The following is a 22,010-nucleotide window of genomic DNA, read 5'->3' as shown; positions in this document are numbered from 1 at the left end:
AATCTTCCTTGCCACTGTTTTGATTTCTAACACCATGGATTGATTTTTTTTTTCATTTATTGAGCTTCATTTAACTGAAATCATAGAGTATACATTTTTTCCTGTCTAGCTTTTCCCAAAACCACAATGGTCTTTAAGATTAATCTATGTTAGCAGCATTATCTATAATAGCCAAACTATGGAAACAGCCCAAATATCCATCAGCTGATGAATGGATAAAGAAGAGGTATATTATACATATATACATGTATATATGTATAGATATATAAAGGAATGGAATATTAAACATAAAAAGAATGAGTTCTTGCCATTTGCAATGACATGAGTGGAACTAGAGGAGTATTATGCTAAGTTAAACAAGTCAAAGAAAGAAAATACCATAAATTTCACTCATATGTGGAATTTAGAAACAAAACAAACATAGGGACAAAAAATGTAGAGAGGTAAACCAAAAGACAGACTCTTAACTACAGAGAACAAACTGATGGTTACCAGCAAGGAGGTGGGTGGGGTAATGGGTGAAATGGGTGATAAGAATTAAGGGGTGCACTTGTAATGAGCACCTTGTGCTTTATGGAAGTGTTGAATCACTAAATGTATACTTGAAACTAATGTTACACTGTACGTTAACTAATAGTAATTTAAATAAAAAATTTAAAAAAACAGGATGCATGGGTGGCTTGGTGATTGAGTGTCTGCCTTTGGCTCAGGTTGTGACCAGGGGTCCTTGGGTTGAGTCCCGCATCGGGCTCCCCGCCGAGAGCCTGCTTCTCCTTGTTAAACTATATTCCATTGTATGAACATACCACAATTTGTGTTTCTATTTCTTCTCGATTAATATTTTGGGTGTTTGTAGTGTTCAGGTATTATGACCATTACAAATAAAACTTCTACAAACATCGGTTTACAAATCTTTGTATGGAGATATGATTTCATTTCTCTAAATATCTAGGTATACAGTAGTTAGAAAAAGAATTACTGAGCCATATGATTAGCCCATACTTAACAATATGAGAAACTCAAACATTTCTACAAATTGGTCATTTAATTTTATGGACCCACCAACAATGCATGAGAGTTTCAATTGGCTCCACATTCTCAACATTTGGAATTCTAGTAATTTGTAGGGTTCTGGGAATGTGGTAGTATCTTAGTGGGACTGTGGTAGTATAACCTTCTGATATTAATTTCTGTTTTCTTATTGAGCCATGATGTTGAGGATCTTCTCATGTGTTTATTGATCATTCATAACTTTCTTTGTGACATGTGTGTTAAGTTACTTGCCCATTTTAAATAGATTCCTTGACTTATTATTGGGTTGTAAGAGTTTGTATTGTGTACAAAAGTTCTTTAATCAAATATATGTCTATGTAATTTAAATACCTCTCTCTGTGTGCGTAGGTGTGTGTGTGTGTGTGTGTGTACTATACACTCTGAGTATGTAAGCTTGCATTTAATTTTTCAATGTCTTTTAATTAAATTTTTAAAAATTGGATTAAATTTATCATTTTTTAAGTACTTTTTGTCTTTAAGAAATTTTCTGATTTGTTAAAATGTGATGATCTCCTCCACGTTATCTTATAGAAGCTTTATAGTTTTAACTTTTTGTGTTTAGTTAAATTTTGAGTGTGGCAGGAGAAAGTAGTTAATGCACACTTTTTAATAATCTGTACCTCACAGCTTCAGGATTATTTGTTAGAGTAAAAGTAAGTTTCATATAGACAAACTATAGTTGGTTAATTTTTAAAATTACTTTTACCATTTTTTGTCTTTATTTGGTGTGTTTAGATCTTCTACATTAATGTAATTATTGATATAGATTAGATTTAATCCAACCATTTTGTTATTTTTGTGTTTGTGCTTTTCTCTCTCTTTTGTAACATTTTATGTTTCCTCTTTTATTATACATGATTGGTAGTCACTATTGAAGTTTATCAGACAAGTGGCAGGATTCTGTTTTCATTTTAGGAAAACATTCTTGATTCATACCAGGAGAAATTTCATGACTTAGGAAAGAGTGAAGTCATGAAGACCAATTAAGAAGTTATTGTACTACTTCAGTGAGAAAGGATGGTGCATTCCATATGTATGGTGACAATAAAGTTGGAAAAATTTTTATAAAAACAAGATATATTATTGATTGTAGAAAAGATAAGATTTCCTATGCTTAACATAGAGTGAAAGGATGAAGCAATGAGAAGTATAAATGATACTTCCTAGGATCCTAATTGAGCATCTGAGTAGATAAATTTGATATTTACTAAAATGAATAATGCAAAATAATAGTTTTAGGAAAGGTAAAGAAGTGTTCAGATTTGACAATATTTGGCTCTTAATTCCTTATGGCATTTAGTATAAATGTCATGTAGACATTCTTGCTAGTGAAATAAAAATATTACGTGCATATATATGTTGATTGAAGCTATTGGAATACTTAAGAATATTTCAGAATATATTGCAGGGTGAGCAATAAAGAGAATTTAATAATAAGCTAAAACCAATTTTAATAACGGATTATTAAAGGTGAAGCTGAAGAAAGTAGAAGAAAAATAGGAGTTACAGGCACAGAAGATATATACGAATGTGTTCAAGAAGAAGAAAATGATTCATTGCACCAGCTACTGCCTAGTGATCAAGTGAAATGAAAGTATAAAAGATATTGAACTTGACAATTTGCAGGTCACAGATGACTGTGGCAGTTCCAGTGAAGTGATATGGATGGATGCAGATTAAAGTGAGTTGAAGAATCAATGAAGAAATTTTAAGTTCAGGCAAAGTGGGACAAGGTTATGTAGAACTGTTGCTGTACCAATCTTTGAAATGCTGTGCAACTCTAAGAAACTTAAAATGAACTTTGGAGCTTATAAAAAAGAACAGAACATTTCTAGTATCAGAAACAAAGAGATAATTTAGAGCTACAAAGGAAGGAGTGGACTATATCATACAGAGTAATGGCTTTAAATACCCATGAAAGAAAGTATGTGGCTTGAAGTTAGAACTGAGATGTCTGCATAAAAGATAGAACCATTAAAGGAATCTAGAAAAAGGTCTGCCTGTAGATTCAAAAACACAGCAAAGAGTCTCCATACTCCCAAGTTAAAAAGCAATAAAGTTTTAAATGGAAAATCCAAACTCCAGTCTCATACATTAAATTGGTGTGAAATCTGAATTCATATTTCCCACCTGGAGAGAAAATTTAGAAGTTAGGCAATTTATATAAAACTTAGGACCTGGCAATGGTAAAGCTGGAGAAAATCCAAAGACCAGCTACATGTATAGGATCCCATAGCTGTATATGTGAAAACATCTCACCGAATAATATCTCATAGTACATAACTATAAATAGAAAAAAAAATCACCAGGGAACTAATTGTTAGATAAAAGGGTAGTTGATTTTTGGCAAGAGAGTTTTCTGGCACATTCGTTCACCTGCCTACTGTGTCCTATTGCCCAATTTAGTGGAAGCAACCATGGGGTGGTAGCTTGAGTTTTTGGAACAGATTGCTGGTGTTAGGCCACTCATATGGATGCTTTGACTGGCACAGAGTCTAAGTTTTGTTTTGCTGCCTCTCCCTCTCTACCTTGGCTAGAGCAGTTTTCTGAGCATTGGTGGTATCTGTCAGAAGAATTAAAGGGGTACATTTTCTGTTGCTATTTAAGCTAAGGTATGGCAGATGGAGCAAATAGTATGCAGACCCAAGCCTGAGCAGAAGAAAGCAGAAGGAGAAGTCTCTTATGAAATAAGAGCTCAGAAGAGAAAGTACAATTCATATACTGAGGATTAAGTACCTGTTTAAAAAATATCTAAAAAAAACCCCATTAGACTGGCATCGCTGGGAACTTTGTGGACTCTGTACAAATAGGAGGTAAAGGCAAAAGAAAAAAAAATTGGCAGCTTAATATTGAAGCAGTGTCCCAACTACAGTGCCAGAGCAAGCTGCAAAGCTCAGGGCAGTAATATTTTCTTTTTCTTCTTCTACCTCTAGATAAGAAAATCTGTCTCAGGTCACTGGCTGACCACTGAGATGATGAAACATTGCAGGAACCACCTATGAGGATATAGAGGGAATAAAGTTTTGAAGGAAAAAAAAAAGAAGATTAAAAAAATTCTTAAATAGATAACTGCAGACTTCAAGATCACAATGGAAATCCTAGGAAATAGAGACTCTGATTTTCAGATTTATTACATTATAATATTCAAATACAACAACAAAAACAACAGAAATACAAGTCAAACAAGAAATAGTAAAGTATGGCCAACTCAAGGTAAAACAAAATTGACAGACTTGTCCCTGCAGAGAACCAAATATTAGAATTATTAGACAAAATCTTTAAATCAGTTATCTTAATATATTCAGGGAATTAAGGAAACTAAGGGCAAAGAATGAAAATAAACCAGTAAAGTTATGTCTGAACACGATATCAATAAAGAGATAAGGATGTGGCAAGACAGAAGAAAGATAAGTAAAATTGAAAACTGGACAATTGAGATTATTCCATCTGAGGAGCAGAGGAAAAAATAGACTTTACATACGGTATATGGAACATTCCACCCAACAGCAGCAGAATAAACATACTTCTCAAGTGCACATGGAATGTTCTCTGGGAAAGACCACATATTAGGCCATAGAACAATATCAATTAATTTACAGAGATTTAAATTATATAAAGTAACTAATAAAGTTTTAATATAAAGAATATAAAAGGAAAAAAAAGAATATAAAAGGAACTTGTATAGCTGAACAACAAAAAGGCAAATAATTTAATTTTAAAAAATAGGCAAACAACTTTAATAGACATTTCTCCAAAAAAGATACACAAATGATCAAGAAGCACATGAAAAGAAGTTTGACATCATTAGCATTAGGGAAATGGATATCAAAACCAGAATGATGTTTCATTTCAAACCCATTAGGATAACTATAATTTTAAAAATGTAAAATTGTAAGTGGTGATAAAGATGTGAAGAATTTGGATCTTAGGTACATTTTTATGAACATTGAATATAAAATGGCTCAGCTACGGTCAGAAACAATTTGACTACTTTTCAAAAAGTTAAACATAAAATTCCCATATGACCCAGAAATTCTTCAGCCACATATATTCCCCGATTAACTGAAAACTGGTACTCAAAACAAAAAACGTGCACACATGTTCAAAACAGCACTATTTACAACAGCCAAAAGGTGAAAATAGACCAAATGTCCCTCAATAAGACTAGTGGATAAACTAACATGCAATGGAATATTATTCAGCCATGAAAAGGAATGGAATACATAATAAATACTATAGCATAGATGAACCTTGAAAACTTTATGCTAAATGAAAGAATCCTGACTCAAAATATCACTTATTTTATGATTCCATCTATATGAAATAGTCATAATAGGTAAATCTATAAAGACAGAATACTTATTGGTGATTTCCCAGATTCAGAGGGAAGGGATAATAGGGAACATATAGGGCTTACTCTTGGAGTGGTGAAAATATTTTGGAGCTAGACAGAGGTGGTGGTTGCACAACACTGAATACAGTAAATGCCACATTAATGAATGGTTCACTTTAAAATCTTTAATTTTATACCTTGTGAATTTCACTTTCAATAAAAATTTTAAAATGCTAAGATACAATTTAAAATTTAAAATAGTAATGCATAGGGGTGCCTAGGTGGCTCAGTCGGTTAAGCATCTGTCTTCCACTCAGGTCATGATCTCAGGATCCTGGGATCTAGTTCCACATTGTGTTCAGTGGTGAGTCTGCTTCTCTCTTCCTCTGCTCCTTCCCCTGCTTGTGATGTCTCTTCCTACCTCTCTCTCTCTCATTCTCTCTTAAATAAATAAATAAAATCTTTAAAAAATAAAATAGTAATGTATATGTATAGATACATACACACACATAGATGAACACATATATACATGTATATAAACAAAGAACATTTTAAAAGTTTTGAAAAAGAACCAATTAAGGAGACATTCCCTACTATATATTAGCACATTTTAAAGCAATAATGCTTAAGACAATATAGTGTCTATGAAGAACTGGAAAAATAGAGAAGCTGGATAGATCCCACAAAAAGGATTGTGAATATTCAGAACATGTATATATGAGATGAGGTGTTGTTAAAAGTCTACAGGGAAAACATGGTATCTTCCATGAATAGAAGTTTATGAATAATGCAGAGGCAAATGGTTGTCAATATAAAACATTATATCAGGTATCTTCATCACATGACACTGAGTAAGTAGAATTTCCAGAGGGACTGAAGATGTAAATGTGAAAAGCATATTGAAATAGTTGTAAAATTGATACGCACTTGGCTAGGGAATAACTTACAATAAACAAGCAATAACATGCAAAAAATTTTTAACATTATGCCTTAAAATTATAAATCAATATATTAATAACAAAAAAATGAATAAGAGATCAAGAGGAAATGATTAAAAAAATAGATTCAAATAACTTGTGTCTAAAAAAGAAATACCTATGATAACTACAGGGACATGACTGAAAATGAAAGAAATTTTTAATTAAACTTATGCAGTGCAGCTAATGTAACTTAGAAGGTAATTTTTATGTTTAAACTCAGATATTAGAAATGAGCAAATACTAAAAGGACAGACATGGACAATAAAACATATGCAAAAAATATAGAAGGATGGAAATATTAGATATGAGAATAGAAATTAATACAATAGAAAACAAAGAATAAAGAAGCTTAAAGAAACCAAAAATTTGTTCCTCAAAATATTACACCGAAAAGGGGCACATCAGCCAGACCAAATATTTAAGGTCTTCCACATGCAAACCTGAGTCTGGCATGAAAGGTCACATCTGTATATGAATGGTTTTAATCAGGACAGTGATATGATCTCATTATAAATTAGCACTCTGGTTGATGTTTGTAATCTAGGGTAATCTAGGGTGGAGATAAGAAGGCCAGTAAGGAGATAAAGTGATGACAATAAATCAACAGGAATTGGTGATGGATTACATGTGGGCTATGAATAAGGAGTAAGGAATATCTTCTAGGTTTTGTGAAAGAACAATGGGTGCCATTTTCATAAATGGGGGAATGATGGTGGCAGAATGAAAGAAAGTCTTTAATAAAAGTAACTGATGGACGTTTGAGGTTTGTGACATGAATGCTGGTGACTTAACCTTGGTGAAGGATCTTCTTCAATCAGTTCACCAATTCAAATGCTAATCTCTTCCAGAAGCATCCTCACAGGCACACCTAGAAATAAAGTTTAATTGACTATCCGGTCATCTTTTAGCCCAGTGTAGTTGACACACAAAACCATCACACCATCTGAAGGTTATTTGCTGGAATGACAGAAAGCTCCTTGTTGTGTTCTGGAAGACTGATGGTAGATGCCTGCAAATTATACTGAGTAAAGATAGGTTAGCAGGAAAGAAAACAGGTTCATGCTCAGGTATATGGCAGCCCACAAAGAAGGAGCTAGCTCACGAAAGGGGAAAGTTTAAGGTTTCTATACCTAAGATGGTACAGAAGGGGGGGGGGGGGTCAGAACAGGCTTCTGTGCATGGAGGAAATAGATTTCTTGAGAAAAGACAAATGGATTTTTAAAAGAACAAACAGGAAATGACCAAGTTTGTGATAAAGTTTACTTATGGAGGTGGAGTACTTTTTCCTTCTTCTTGACAATGAAGTTCCCCCAAAGAGGGGATTTATGTTTATTTTTTTTAAGATTCTATTTATTTATTCATGACAGACACAGAAAGACAGAGGCAGAGACATAGGAGAAGGAGAAGCAAGCTCTCTGTGGGGAGCCCAATGCAGGACTCCAACCCAGGACCCCCAGGATCAGGACCTGTGTCAAAGGCAGACGCTCAATCACTGAGCCAGCCAGGTGCCCTGGGATTTATGTTATTTTAAAAGATGCTTTAAACAAATTTCTGTAATGAAAAGCTACTGGTTGACCTCTAAAATTCCACCTCAGCTTCTCTGCCTTCTTGAAATTGCCATTTTTTTTTGAAAGAGATTAACAAGATTCTGGGAGGAGTCTCTTGGCTGCTATCTTGTTTATGCAAATAAGGGAATTTAAAATACCCTTACAGTCTTCAGTTTTTGAAATATTCCTTGGTTTGAAAGAGGAGTACCTTGACACAAATGGATCCATTTATATGACGTCCCCACCATGAATCCAACATTTTTTTCTGTGAATAAAAGTTTTGGAAGACTATTGGGGTGGCCTTGATCAAGATCTTCTAGGAGGAAGGGGTCCCAATGTTCACAAAAATTAATATTTTATGTTATCATTTTCATAAAGTGAGCCTGTTTCTAGAGTAACCACTGTGTGATGTCATAGGTTTCTCATTTGAGACCTTTGTTTCAACTCTGTAAGACCAATTTTTCTGGGCTTTTCTCACACTGGGTCAGGAATGTCTGCAGACAGTTGGAGTTTTCATGTTTTGTCCTGTCACCTCATCTTATTGCTCATGGCCATTCATCTAAATCGACTGACTTAACATATTTCATTTCTACTAATTAACACCAACGTCTCCCCCTCCAACATAATATATTCTCCTTTTGATCAATGCTGCCAACTCAACAGTGACTTCATTTTCCTTGATGTGTTCCTCGAGGCAGATGGAAACAATATGCGTTCTTCTCAGCTAGTGAGGCCTGAGATTCAAGTATAAGTCAGCTGGGAAGGGACAGAGTTCCCTTGATCTATGCAGACAATTACTAGACAAAACTGGAAACAAACTTTGCACCCACATTGGGATCTGATGAAAGCTATTGCTAATCCATCTACTTACTTTATTCTACTTGGTTTTTCTGAATATTTCTATATTAAATACACTTAGAAACCAATGTTCTCAAATATATACTTATTCACAGAGAAAAGACTACACATCCACATACAAATATGGATTATATTTATCTCTAAGGGGTGATTTTTAATGAGTCTTTAACTGAATTGCCTCTTGATTTCTCTCCTTTTAAAGTTTCTATAATAACATAACTGATAGAAAAAAATCCATACAAAAGTCATCATTTTACAATTTTATTTGTATATTCCTCGGATGATACAGCATGAACAATTAGAATGAACACTTTGGTAGATAGGATAAGAATTACTCTTCCCCACCCCTCCCTCAGTCACCATATTCTTTGTACATTCTAAAATTTCTATTCTACTTGATTTCTTTTACCTGAAACTATAAAAATTATTATACAAAGAAACAGCATTGATGTTGCTGCAGCTTTATTATCCAGGGTTCTCTGAGGTGCTGCCCCAGTAGATTGTGATATTGGGGTTCACAAATATAGAAGGGTTGAGAAACAAGTGTGTTTTTTTTCCACCCTCTCTCTTTATACTTCTATCCTCTGGTATTTGTTGGTATGAAAAACACAACTTTATGGGGAAAAAAAGACACACATACTGAACTTGTAAACTCTAAGGTTCTAATGAACAATACCAGTCATAATTGTTATAATAACCGGAAGAAACAGTAGAGCCTGGAACCCCTGGAGTAAGTTTAATGACACAGGAAGACCAGCTAAGGGAGCTAGGTGGCAGGAAGGCAATTGTGTTTTAATATTTGATGATTCATGTTATGCTTGCAAGGACCGCTGAAATGGTGAAATAAAAACTGTCTTTTTATATTTTATCATTAACATTATTATTTGTCCAAAGAAGAAAAGATTTGAAAGGAACTATGTGAAAAAAGAGTATAGATTTATACTGTCGCAACATGAAAACCTACAAGAATAAGATTTCACTAGAATCAGTTATTTAGGGGTAGTCCTCTGCAGAAGGTCAAAGGAAAGATAGAGGGGAAAAAAGGACAAAAAGAAAGAAAGAGACAAAGAGACAAAGAGAAGGAGAAAGAGAAGAAGAAAGAAGGGAGGGAGGGAAGGAGGAAAGGAAGAAGGAAGAAAGGAAAGAAGGAAAGAAAATAGGAAGTTGTAAATCCTGTTTCCCCGAGGAGAGCATTTCCTCATACGCATGGATAACTGGCTAGCAATATGGATTCCATCCTTCAAAACTAGCAAAAGAAAGATCTGATATGAAAAGTACAAACCAAAAAAGGTACTTTTTGGTCAACCACTATAAAGCATATGAAAAACACTTGGAAAGGATTGCTCTGGGAAATGCTATTATATTTATAATTAGAAAAAAAAAAAAGGCTTCTCACTTCTCATGAAGCCAAACTGACCTCTGGTGAGCAGTAAATTTATCATCATCCGAGCTCATATAGGAAGAAGTGTCATGTATGCACGCTCCCGTATGCACGTATCTGAGGCAGTGAGTGTGGATGTCTTTATAAGCATTCATAACATTTTATGATTCAAATCTTTGTTACAAAGGTTTAATGGACTAAAAATTCCACCAAGAGACATCAATGCAAAAATATATCCATTACTTAATTTGACGCATATGCATACATTACTCAAGAGTTCCCTTCTCTTGCCTCTTAATAGGAAGGGTGGGGTGAACAATAACTTGGAGGTTCCTAGTAAGAGCTTTGGAGTCGGAATACCTTGGCTGGGTTTCTAGCAATACCAGTCCCAGGAATGATGTCATACAAGTTATTTAATATCTTAAAACTTGTTTCTTCATCTCTATAATGGGGATAATATTAACTCTTTTATGTGACTGGCATGATAAATGACATAATGCATTTAAAACATCTAGCACTGCAGCTAGCATTACAGTAAGTGCTTAACAAAATGTGGCTATTGATGCAACTTTAAACTGATTTTACTTGAAATACCAATTGATTTGTCAAAATGCTTACTGTAACGACTCCCATTTTATCCCGTTTCATAAAATTCAATACTATTATGAAATAAGGAGATTTTATTTTAGGGACAGTGAGAATAATCTGGTTTCTCTCTGCAAAGTTCGTTGTGTTTAAAATTTAAATGGCTCTTGAAAAATATTTTCTTCCCCATTCCATGAACATAGATCTCAAAAATAAGTTTTACTCAGTTTAAAGCATAGCTTGTTACTATATCAACAAACAAAATGTGCGAATATAGGACTTAATAATGTTGTTCAATTTATATTACCTAATACATTTTAGAAACTCACAAATTCATCTTTATATCATCACTCATATTCATATAGATGGAGAGATATGTATCTATTTTGATTTTGAAATATCACATTTTGTCAATTATAGGAAAAAGGTCAGCAAATCTAAAAGAATATGTTTTGTAGAATCAGTAGCTTTATTTAAATAAGTAAATTCAATAAGTGAAAAATAGATTAAAATCTGTTAAATTATAGGCACTGACCATAACACTACAATCATTGCTCAAACTTTTCTGGAGGTTGTGTGTGAGACTCCTCCCACAGGCCTGAATTTTTCCTGGTTTCCATCTGGGCTTGTGTTCGGCCTCCCCCAACTCTATGCCTTTCTATCCAGCATGCTGAATTATATTTTTTTCCTCCTTTTTCTGAAATGATGCCCTTTTGTTAATAGTTGGCTAAGATGAATTGGAAAATATCAAGACTTCATCACAGTGGCTGGATTCATAAATGGAATCAAAACTCCAGGTAGGGCAAGTGGCTCCCAGCTACTCCAGGATGCCTTACTCGTTGGCACTTCAGCCCAAAGTCCTCTTAGCAGAACTGCACTGGCTTAATCTCTAATTTCTCACTATTCTACATAGGTAGAATTTATATAATTGTACATATTTTCTAACAGACCATGTAAGATGTTGAGGGAGAGGTATGTGAAGAGGTACAGGCACCAAGATGCCTGTGTAAACTTCAGTTCTTCTCCAGATGGGCAGTTGGAGCAGGGCCAGGTTTGGAGAGATGACGGGAAGAGGCCAGATGGGATCCAAAGCAGCAGCAGTGCTGTCCGGCCCCAGATTCCATTTGAAACACTTTATTCTACAAATTGGGTCTGGGCCTGGGTGTTGCTGTGCTTCTGGTTTGGAAGAAGTCATCCTCAGGGATTGGCTGCAGAAAACTCTAGGTCCTTCTCTACAGGGGTTGGGAAAGAGGGACCACTGTGGTCCATTCCCCAACAATACAGATTTCCCTTGCATTTGCAGAAACATTTCTGTACTGACTTTATACTAATTTTTAAAAGGCAAGTAATTCACTTTTCCTTTCTTTTTTTTTTTTTTTAAAGATTCTATTAATTTACTCATGAGAGACACAAATTGAGAGAGGCAGAGACACAGGCAGAGGGAGAAGCTCCCTGTGGGGAGCCCGATGTGGGACCCAATCCCTGGACCAAGATCACGCCCTGGGCCAAAGGCAGATGCTCAACCACTGAGCTACCCAGGGGTCCCACTTTTCCTTTTTTTAAGGCTTAGATTACTTGATTACATATGAACAGTTTGAGAAATAAAATCAAGCAAACTGAAACTTTTAGGATATTTTCTTAGAATATATATATTAAATTTGAACAGCATCTTTAAGAATATGTATGACCTTTGATATTTTATCCTCATCAACTAATAATATATTGTTATTTTATACTCTGTAAAAATATATCACAAGGCTGGATCACTATTGATTGTATATTTATTTTTTTCCCCAGACAAACCACAGTAAAATATTACCATTGTAAACTTTTGAATTCTAAGTATTTTACTACTGATGCAATGCCATTTTATGGATGCTTTGGAATAAAAATTAAAAGCCAATAAAATGTTAATTTTAACAGTCAATTTTTAAACCCATCTACACACTCCTCCCTCCCCTACATTTATTCAATTCTGCTGTGCAGTTAGTACACACAGATTCTTGCATCCTTGACCACACCCATTATGTATTTCTTCAATTCATTCCAAGCTCTGCTCTTTTTCAAATTTTAACTCCTTGGAATGTCAATATAATCATTTTTGGTTTATTTGTTTGTTTTTGCTGAACAGAGTAACCCCCTGGCCTTTGGATCTTTATCTTGCTTTCATGGTATAAAATTACACTGCGGGGTTGACCATCCATCTGCTTTTTTTTGCTGATATGATTTTGCTGCTTAGTGTGAACAAAGAGAAGCCCACAACCAAGATACCAGGATGATCAGAGAGCCTAAGATGCTCAGTAATTCACTCACCTGTGGTGTCATCATCTGCCCCCTCCTCAGTTGAGATTGTACACATTCCACTCTCTCAACCCCTCCAAGGAGAAAATATATCGTCAAGACTTGAGGTTTCTGACACAATTTGCTGCTTCACATTTCCCTGTCTTGTTACAAGGACTAACTCTTCCTTCAAGAGCTAGGAAAATACTCTTCCATGAAGCATTTTCTATCCTTCTCAAATAATGTTAATACTTTAAACTTTTTGCCACTTTTCAATTTGGTATATATCATATGATGTTGACTAAAATCCATCACAGTCATTTCTTGCAACTCTCTCTCTTTCACAACATATTCCTTGAGAGAACAAAACTATTTCTTAATCATATTTGTTTCTTTACTACATAAATGGATCACTTAATGGTTGCTGAAGGACTGTAGCAATCATGATTCATGTATGATTATTCACACTGAATGATTATTGAAAACAAGCTAAGTATTAAGTCTCACATTGACTGATTCTGGCTGAACATTTAGTTTGATGGTATGTGTATAATGTTGTCCTCTAAGACCAGAGATTCTTCGTCCTCCCATTCAATAGCACATCCTAAACAAATTTAGTATCAGGAGGTAGTCTGAAATCCAAATAAAAGCTCATATGGAATTGGAGACCTATCAAGTCCTTTCATAATCCTTTTGAGAAGTCTCAGCTTATTCATTATTGAACTAGGTGAAGTGAGAACTTGCAGAGACTCACAGCCCAGAGATCAGCATAGAACTTTGTTTGAATTCTAGCACCAGTGCCTTAATTGGGACTTTGAGTGAGGCAAGTTACTCAACTTCTGGTAGGATGAGTTTTGTCAGATGCAAAGTGAAAATAATAGTACCACGGTCATAGCAGTGCTTTGAGTATTACAAAGTCTGAATGAGGACATTTGTTGTCTCAGAACATCCCAGAGTATAATAAGATCTCTAGAGCTGTTCTACACAACCGAAATATAATGCTAGCCATAGATATAATGTTATTTATTTTTTTAGTAGCACATTTAAGATGGTGAAGAGAAAGTGGTGGAATCAATTTTAATAGTATATGTATGAGTGACAGGCATTGGGGAGGACACATGATGTGATGAACACTAGGGGTTACACAATATCTTGGAAAATTGAATTTAAATAAAATAGTATGTGTTATAGCACAAAATATCAAAAATATAGGCAGCCTGGGTGGCTTGGTGGTTTAGCCCAGGACATGATCCTGGAGACCCAAGATCAAGTCCCACATGATCAGCCCAGGACCTTCAGCCCAGGACGTGATCCTGGAGACCCAAGATCAAGTCCCACGTCAGGTTCCCTGCATGGAGCCTGCTTCTCCCTCTGCCTGTGTCTCTGCCTCTCTCTGTCTCTCTCTCTTTCTCTCTCTCTCTCTCTCTCTGTGTGTGTGTCTCTCTCATGAATAAATAAATAAAATCTTTAAAAAAATATCTAAAATATTATCATGTCAACATGTAAATAATTTTAAAAATTGTTTATGGGATGTTTTACATTCTTTTTGTGTGCTAAGTCTTCAAACTAATGTGTGTGTCCCATAATCACCACACATCCTTATTTGTACTTCTGGCATTTCAAATGTTCACGAGTCACATGTGACCAATGTCGGCTGAGTTGCATAGTGCAGTTCTAGAGGATGAACCCAGGGAGTAGCTCACCTTGTCCCATCCAGGATAAAGGGCCTAAGAAAAATGGGGTGCTCTCTGATCCATGCCAAATATCATGCCTTAGTGTGCACATAATAGCAATTTCCAAGGAGCAAATGGGTCTCCTTTCTCATTACCTTCATTCCTTCGTTGCTGGCTTTCAGAAGCTCTTTCTCACATTATTCATGCTTTCTCTTCAATGACACTTGTGGACTCCTCCTTAAGTGCTGTTCATTTGTTTGTTTTCATGTATCTGATTTATCCCTTTATCAGCTTCATTATATGTCATTGAGACTCTATTTTAACAGTGAATTCCACCTTCTTTTCTTCAACAAATTGATCTAAAGCTTCTGACATACTGTGGTCTTGGCTCTGTATATTTACCTGATTTTAGTCATCAACCACAGGAGATTCTGTATTGTAACACAGAATCCTAACAGCTGAGCTATTCCTTGTATGTTCACGCATCTTCTCTTCCACCCCACTGACCCATGCCACCATGGGGTTGGGGCACATGGTTTCAGTAATCTCGACTAATTTCCTGAAAAGAGGAGAAATAAGAGGCAGGTGTAAAATAGAACAAGAATGGAAATAAAACTAAAGAAAAGGCTACTGCAGTTACAAATCTTGATGCATGTAGTCATGATATTCATAGTCATAAACATAATATTTATTAACCGTTAGATGCTTGCTATATAGCAGACACTTATTGCTAAACCCCTGCATCATCTTGCTTTATTTTTATCTCCATAGTAACCATTTGAAAGAATACTTGACTTTCTACTTCTCCCTGGGTCAGCCCTGTTTATTTTTCCTGAGAACAGACATACAATCTGATGGAGCCTATCCATTTTCCCTCCTTTTTTTCCCTAGCATTGTTTTGAAAGCTCTTAGAATCAAAATTGTCTGTCCTCTGTGTTACGTTTCTTCTAAATGACCATAAGGAGACCTATGGAGAGGCCAAATTTTTATTTCCAAATTACATTTACTCACATCCTTAAGACATCAGCCATATCTCCACAAACAGTACTGAAGTCCTCACTCTCTGACCAATTTTATTTTTATTTAAAAAAAAAAGAAAGAACAAAAGGAGAAAGTGAAAAGAAAATAGCAAAGTATCTTAGAGTTGTGCCTAATGTTATAAAACAGAGCTAAACTGTGTCTTGATTGTAAAAGAGAAATCAATTTAGAAAGTATTGACTTGGAAGAACTTAATTGCTCATAAAATTAATTTATGGATGACTTTATTTGATTTTTGAAAACAGGAATACAAATGAACCAGCTTCAATGTGTATGAGTTTCCATGGCTAGCCAAGAAAAGGTAACTGACAAGAATAGAAAATTGAACCAGATGAGACGGTAATGGTTGTTTACTCTCTCCTGGAAACAGCTCATATTAGGCGACAAGCAGTGGATAGTTATAAAATAGTTTAACAGTGGGAGTTGTAGACAAGTTTAAAATTAAAATGAAACTATTTAAATTGAGTCAAAAACTTCTCAGTGACAGATACATCTTAAAATAGATATAGGTACATGTGAGTTTATAAACAAAATTAAAGGAAATAATATCTTCTGAAGAAGTTATAGGATAAATAATTTGAAATCTGTTAAGTCCCCAAGAGCCATCAAAACAGAATCTTCCTGCTGAGATAGCAGAATTTTTATTGTAAATTATCATGTAAGCAGAGAAGCAAAGCCATAGCAACTAAGAATGTGGAATATATATATATTTATTTATATCCATCTTTAATAGAAGCAACAGAAGGATGCATGCAAGCATAATGACAAGTCCATAGAGCAAAAGGAAATAGAAGAAACTTGTATCATATATGTGATAATATATAATTCATGTTTTTATAATTTGCATAATAAAAGATAAATGAAACGATTTAAAATATCTCAAAGGCTCAAACATACATTTCTAATTTCTAACATACATTTCTAATAGTGGGGAAATAAGTATGATTGTGGTTACTTCTTGCAAGGTACAAGTGCTAGTAACACGGTTGTTATTAATATTAATCTTATGGATGGCTGATATCTATTTGGCTGGTTAAATTCTACTGTCTTCTCTTCACTATCTTAGCTTAAGACATTTTTTCCCCATGTTTAATTAAACTCCACAGTATGATGGGTGCTCTCTCTTCATGACCCTCTGGACATGGAGGACCTGTTTGGTGTAACATCCTGGGGATTCCTGGGAGTGAACATTGACTGGCAGGTAAACATTTGTGTAGAAGGTATTGTTCCTACTCAGAGTAATTAAAATATAATCAGTAAGTGTTTAGGTGCAAATAGTGTGAGGTTCAGAACCATGTCATGATTGTCTGGTTGGCAGACACATTGCTCCCATGAGGCTTCCAGGCATCCCCACAGTGTCTTGGCCAGGTTACTCTCCATAGAATGCCCAGGTACCTCGTTTATAACAGAATTTCCTCAGGACATATCTGGATGATGCCTTACCCCCTGTTGGCAAAATGTATGCACTCTTCTGTCTTGCCACAAGACGCCGTTTAGAAAGGCTTCTCCTCATTTGAGGTGGAAACTCAACCACTCACTTATATGTAACTTGTCTTTCCATTACTAAATCATAGAAAAAGTTTGATTTTCAAGGAAAAAAGGTCCATGTCATAATATGGTACAAACACACAATGAACAACACATGCGTGCACCCGCACAAAACACGCTAAAAAAAGGGCTAAAAAAATACAATAAGGAAATAACATTACTTCAGCTCCTGACATGAGGAAGGCCTCCTCTAGATATTCCTGAAAACATAGGCTGAAAAATCGAGTTGTCACAATGATCCTGTGTTCCAAGTATTACAAATGAGAAAAATAGGATTCTGGAAGCTAACTCACTTAAAGTGAACAGCACAGTCAGACTTTGAAGGTGTTGTGCCTCACTGAACACAATATGGTACACATGCTTGTGTGTCTTTGTTTCTTATAGACCTGCTTCAAGGAACTGAACTTCAGAATGTAACACGGACTTTTATATTTACATCTCTTATAATCTCCTTATCCTTTCAAGTACTCTGTTCAGGTTACAAGACTACTTTGAATAAGTGAGACACATCACTTTATACATGTAAATGAGTCAGTGTGTATTGATGTGTCTGTATGTGGTGTGCACACATACATTTATACCCATCATAGATAAATCAGTGAAGGGAATCAGGGTAGAAGGAAAGTCAGGGTTTATATAAAGAATTAAAAAAAAAAGATGGTTGGCAATTCAAATTCTGCCTATCGTGCATATCCAGAACTCCAGATATTTTTTTATTGTTAAAGTTTTAATACTTATGCATTGTTTGAAATCTGTATAATGTTTAAAGTGATATTCAGTCATAGGGCATATTCTAACTTCCCAAATAATAAAAAAGTACTTTTTAATGCTTAGTAGATGTAATTTGCTATGTTAGTCATCTTAATATTGCTCAGAAAATAGAAAGATAAAATTTAAAAACCTATTATACAGATTTCCCAACTGAACCAAGATGATTTGAGATCTGTAAACTATGTAATATAATTAAAAACAATAAACTCAAGAATAAAATGGCAAGAGTCAAGAAGCAAAGAGGAGATTGTGGGATAATTATATTTAACGTCAAGACTAAAGAAAGTTTCTATAATTAAGTAGAATTATATTTCGACTCCTCAGTGAGTAAGGCAAAAAGAACCACATTCTATTTATACAGTTTTGAGAGATTAATTAAAGGCCAGATTTTCCTAAAGACACTTTACAAAACCAGTGAAGGAAAAATCATATGCCTATCTTGGTTGGGTATGTTGTAAGATATAAATCATTATATTTCATGTGGAAATGTTGTTTTAACATCACAAGGTTCCAAATATGATTATTTATAATATCTGGAGAAATACTGTCACCACACCCTACCATGCATCCTGTAAAACTTCAGAAAAAAATATTTAACATTAAGGACACATGGTCAAGTCCTTGAACAAAGTTTTCAGTGTCCTTTCCTGTCTATGCCAATGACATACTTATGGGAGCCTGTGCAGAGAGCATAGAAACAGGTGGAATTGTACGTGGAGATGAATTGCCTTAAATACCTTGGATTTGTTCTAAGCTCCAAAGATTAATTTCAATGCAAATAAAAACCTCAATATCACCTCAGATCTAATAGGATAGCTACTATAAAAAATATGTAAATAAGAAATAACAAGTGTTGGTGAAGATGAAGAGGAAAGCGGACCTTACATGTTGTTGGTGGGCATGCTAACCAGTAAAACCACTACAGAAAACATTACATAGGCTCCTCAAAAAATTAAAAATAACACTGCCATAAAATGCAGCAATCTCACTTTTGGGTGCATTTCCAAAGGAAATGAAATCAGTACTTTGAAGAGATATCTGTGTTCCCCTGTTCATTGCAGCATTATTCATAATAACCAGGATATGGAGACAACCTAAATGTCCACTGATAGATTAGGGGAGAAAGGAATAGTGATGCACCATATATACATGAACATTATTCAGTTTTTTAAAAAAAGAGATCCTGACATTTACAACAACATGGATGATTCTGGAGGACATTATACTACATGAAATAAGCCAGACACAAAAAGAAAAATACTGCATATTGACATATATTTGGAATCTAAAAAAAAGTTGAATACAAAGAAGCAGAGATAGCATGGTGGCTACCAGGGGATTGGGGATTGGGGAAAATGGGGAGATGTTGGTCCCAAGGAAGAAAGTTGCAGTTACCTAGGATGAATAAGTCTAGAGAGCTAATGTACAGCATGAGGACTATGGTCAATGATATTGTATTGAATACTAGTAATTTGCTAAGAAAGTAGATTCCAGGTGCTCTCAACATACACACACATAGGGATCCCTGGGTGGCACAGTGGTTTAGCGCCTGCCTTTGGCCCAGGGCGCGATCCTGGAGACCCGGGATCGAATCCCACATCGGGCTCCCGGTGCATGGAGCCTGCTTCTCCCTCTGCCTGTGTCTCTGCCTCTCTCTCTCTCTCTCTCTCTCTGTGACTACCATAAAAAAAAAATTAAAAAAAATACACACACATAAATGGTAACTATCTTAATTAGCCTGACTAGAGTAATCATTTATAGATATATATAAATAGTGTATATGTGTATATATATATATATATATATGTGTATATGTAATGTGTGTGTGTGTGTATACATTAAAACATCAGGTCGTGTGCCTTAAATATACTGTATACATTTTTTATTTAGTAAAAGAACAAAGATTAATTTCAAGATGGAGCATTTTATGGAATGAGCATGTTAGGAATAGAGAGACTCAAAGTTTTAACCTGTAATTATCTGAAAACTGTCATATCTTTTTATTATTTTTTTGGATACATAACACTAGTTTGGAACAATTTTAATTACATAAGTATTAAAAGAGAAAGCACTGAAAGTGCAAAAATTAAATAGTTCTTCCAGTAAATAGTTTTATAAATTATTTTTCTAGCTTACTATAAAAATATTTTTTAAAATATCCTAGGGTATTTTAAGATTGTGTGGCTTACATGTTTGAGAATCCAATTCTTGATTTCAGTTCTGGTCATGATTTCAGCGTTGTGAGATCAAGCTCTGTGTTGGGCTCTGTGCTGGGTGTGGAATCTGCTTAAGATTCTCTCTCTTTCCCTCTGTACCTCTCCACTCATTCTCTGTCTTAAATCAATCAATCAATCAATCAATCAACCAACCCTGAATTCAGCAGATGGAGTTGGAAAACCAGCCTACTTCTGATCACCTCTGTGTCTTTGGACAGGTGAGTCAACGGTCAACAGGTGAGTCTGTTCTGTAAAATAGGGGGGAAAAAACTCAAACAGAAAACATTAAACAGTCTTGAGAAATAAATGACACCAATAAGGGCTTGTTAAATGCCAGTTTTATTAGTCTGCATAAGCCAGTGTTTTAATATGAAAAACTGTTCATCAGCTTTATAAAAATTTATGTAACTACTTCCTCACAAAGGATACATGATTTGTTTTTAACTTTATCAATTTTGTACTTATGTTTTACAATCAGCATAATTGTAAATATTGCTATTTTAATTTTCTCATTATTTTCTTGAGAAAATAAATTTATTTGGATAAATGCATTTAAAATACTTATTGGGAAATTGCTATCTGTAAGAAAACACAGTTTTGGTTGAATATTTGATTATTCAAAAAAATGCATGGTAGTAATATGCATTTAATATTTTTTCTTAGCAATAGACATGAAACTGTTATTTTTTTATTTGAACTCACATGCATTTTGTAATTACTGAAGTGGAATGATTTTAAGCTCTTCCTTTCTATTTTATTTTTAAATATCACATTAACAATGCATCTTCAATTAAAATAATCAACAATGCATGTGTAGAGTAAAAATGATGAATATATCCTCACTTTACAAATCCATCTACCCAGAATTAATTTTTAATGACATTTTTATTTATTTCAAATATATATCATTTCATAAGATATGATATATCATGCTATAATAACCAAGTTTATAAAAACTAAATTTATGAAATTTGTGTTCTATAACACTTTACCCAATATATATATAACCTACTAGTTTCATATTTAAGCTAATTATTTTTAGTAGCTCTTTATATTTACAAAATATTATTGTCCTATAATTTTATATTATTTTGCTTCCAGGAATTCAAATTGTACAGAAATTGATACAAATACAAGTAACTGCAAGTAGCAAAATAATCTACTCATGACTTAAAACAATCATATTACTTTTTGTAGGAAATCCAAAAGTGAAGCTTCCAAATTTTTCTACAGAGTCTTTTTTGAAGTCATGGATTCTAGAAGCAGGTACCTCCTAACAATTGGTACCGGGAAAAAATAAAATACACCTGTAATGCTTACTGCATAGGGTGGGGGAGAAGATATGGGTTCTTCTACTTCATCTTTTGACAGAATTCAAACTGCTGTCTCCTGGCACCAATCTAAAAATGCTGACCTCATCACATACTGACATGTGCATTTTGCCAGCTGGCTATTTGCTCAGTGGGCAACGTCAGAATGAAACCACTATGAATAGTGGAGTAAATGTTTTCTCTTGTAAAGTCTGGTTTTGGAGAGGGGGTTGATCAGGGTGGGTAGGTCTAATGCTGAACCTCCAGTATGTAAAACTACTTCTTGGTCTTATAGAACTTTATTACCTTGGAAAAATCATTGTGAAGTTCCTGCCCTTTAACTGTATTTGTTGTTGCTGTTATTGATGGTGGTAGTTTGTTTCTTGTTTTGTTTTGTTTGTTTGTTTTTACAAATAAACCTTATCCCTAATTTATTT

At 34.5% G+C, this 22,010-nt stretch overlaps 1 long non-coding RNA gene across 1 annotated transcript; it reads right to left on the bottom strand.

Annotated features, from left to right (window-relative positions):
• Positions 1 to 12,067: 12,067 nt before the first annotated feature.
• LOC125752966 (uncharacterized) lies at positions 12,068 to 17,426 on the bottom strand. The gene is made up of 2 exons (XR_007403661.1): positions 17,172 to 17,426; positions 12,068 to 15,249 (listed from the first exon to the last, which is right to left on the bottom strand). It is a non-coding gene; the product is annotated as an uncharacterized LOC125752966 (long non-coding RNA).
• Between the last annotated feature and the right edge of the window lie 4,584 nt (positions 17,427 to 22,010).

The sequence above is a fragment of the Canis lupus genome, chromosome 18 (genome assembly GCF_003254725.2).
Source record: "Canis lupus dingo isolate Sandy chromosome 18, ASM325472v2, whole genome shotgun sequence".
Taxonomy (NCBI): Eukaryota; Metazoa; Chordata; class Mammalia; order Carnivora; family Canidae; genus Canis; species Canis lupus.
This window is presented reverse-complemented; position numbering and strand designations above follow the sequence as displayed.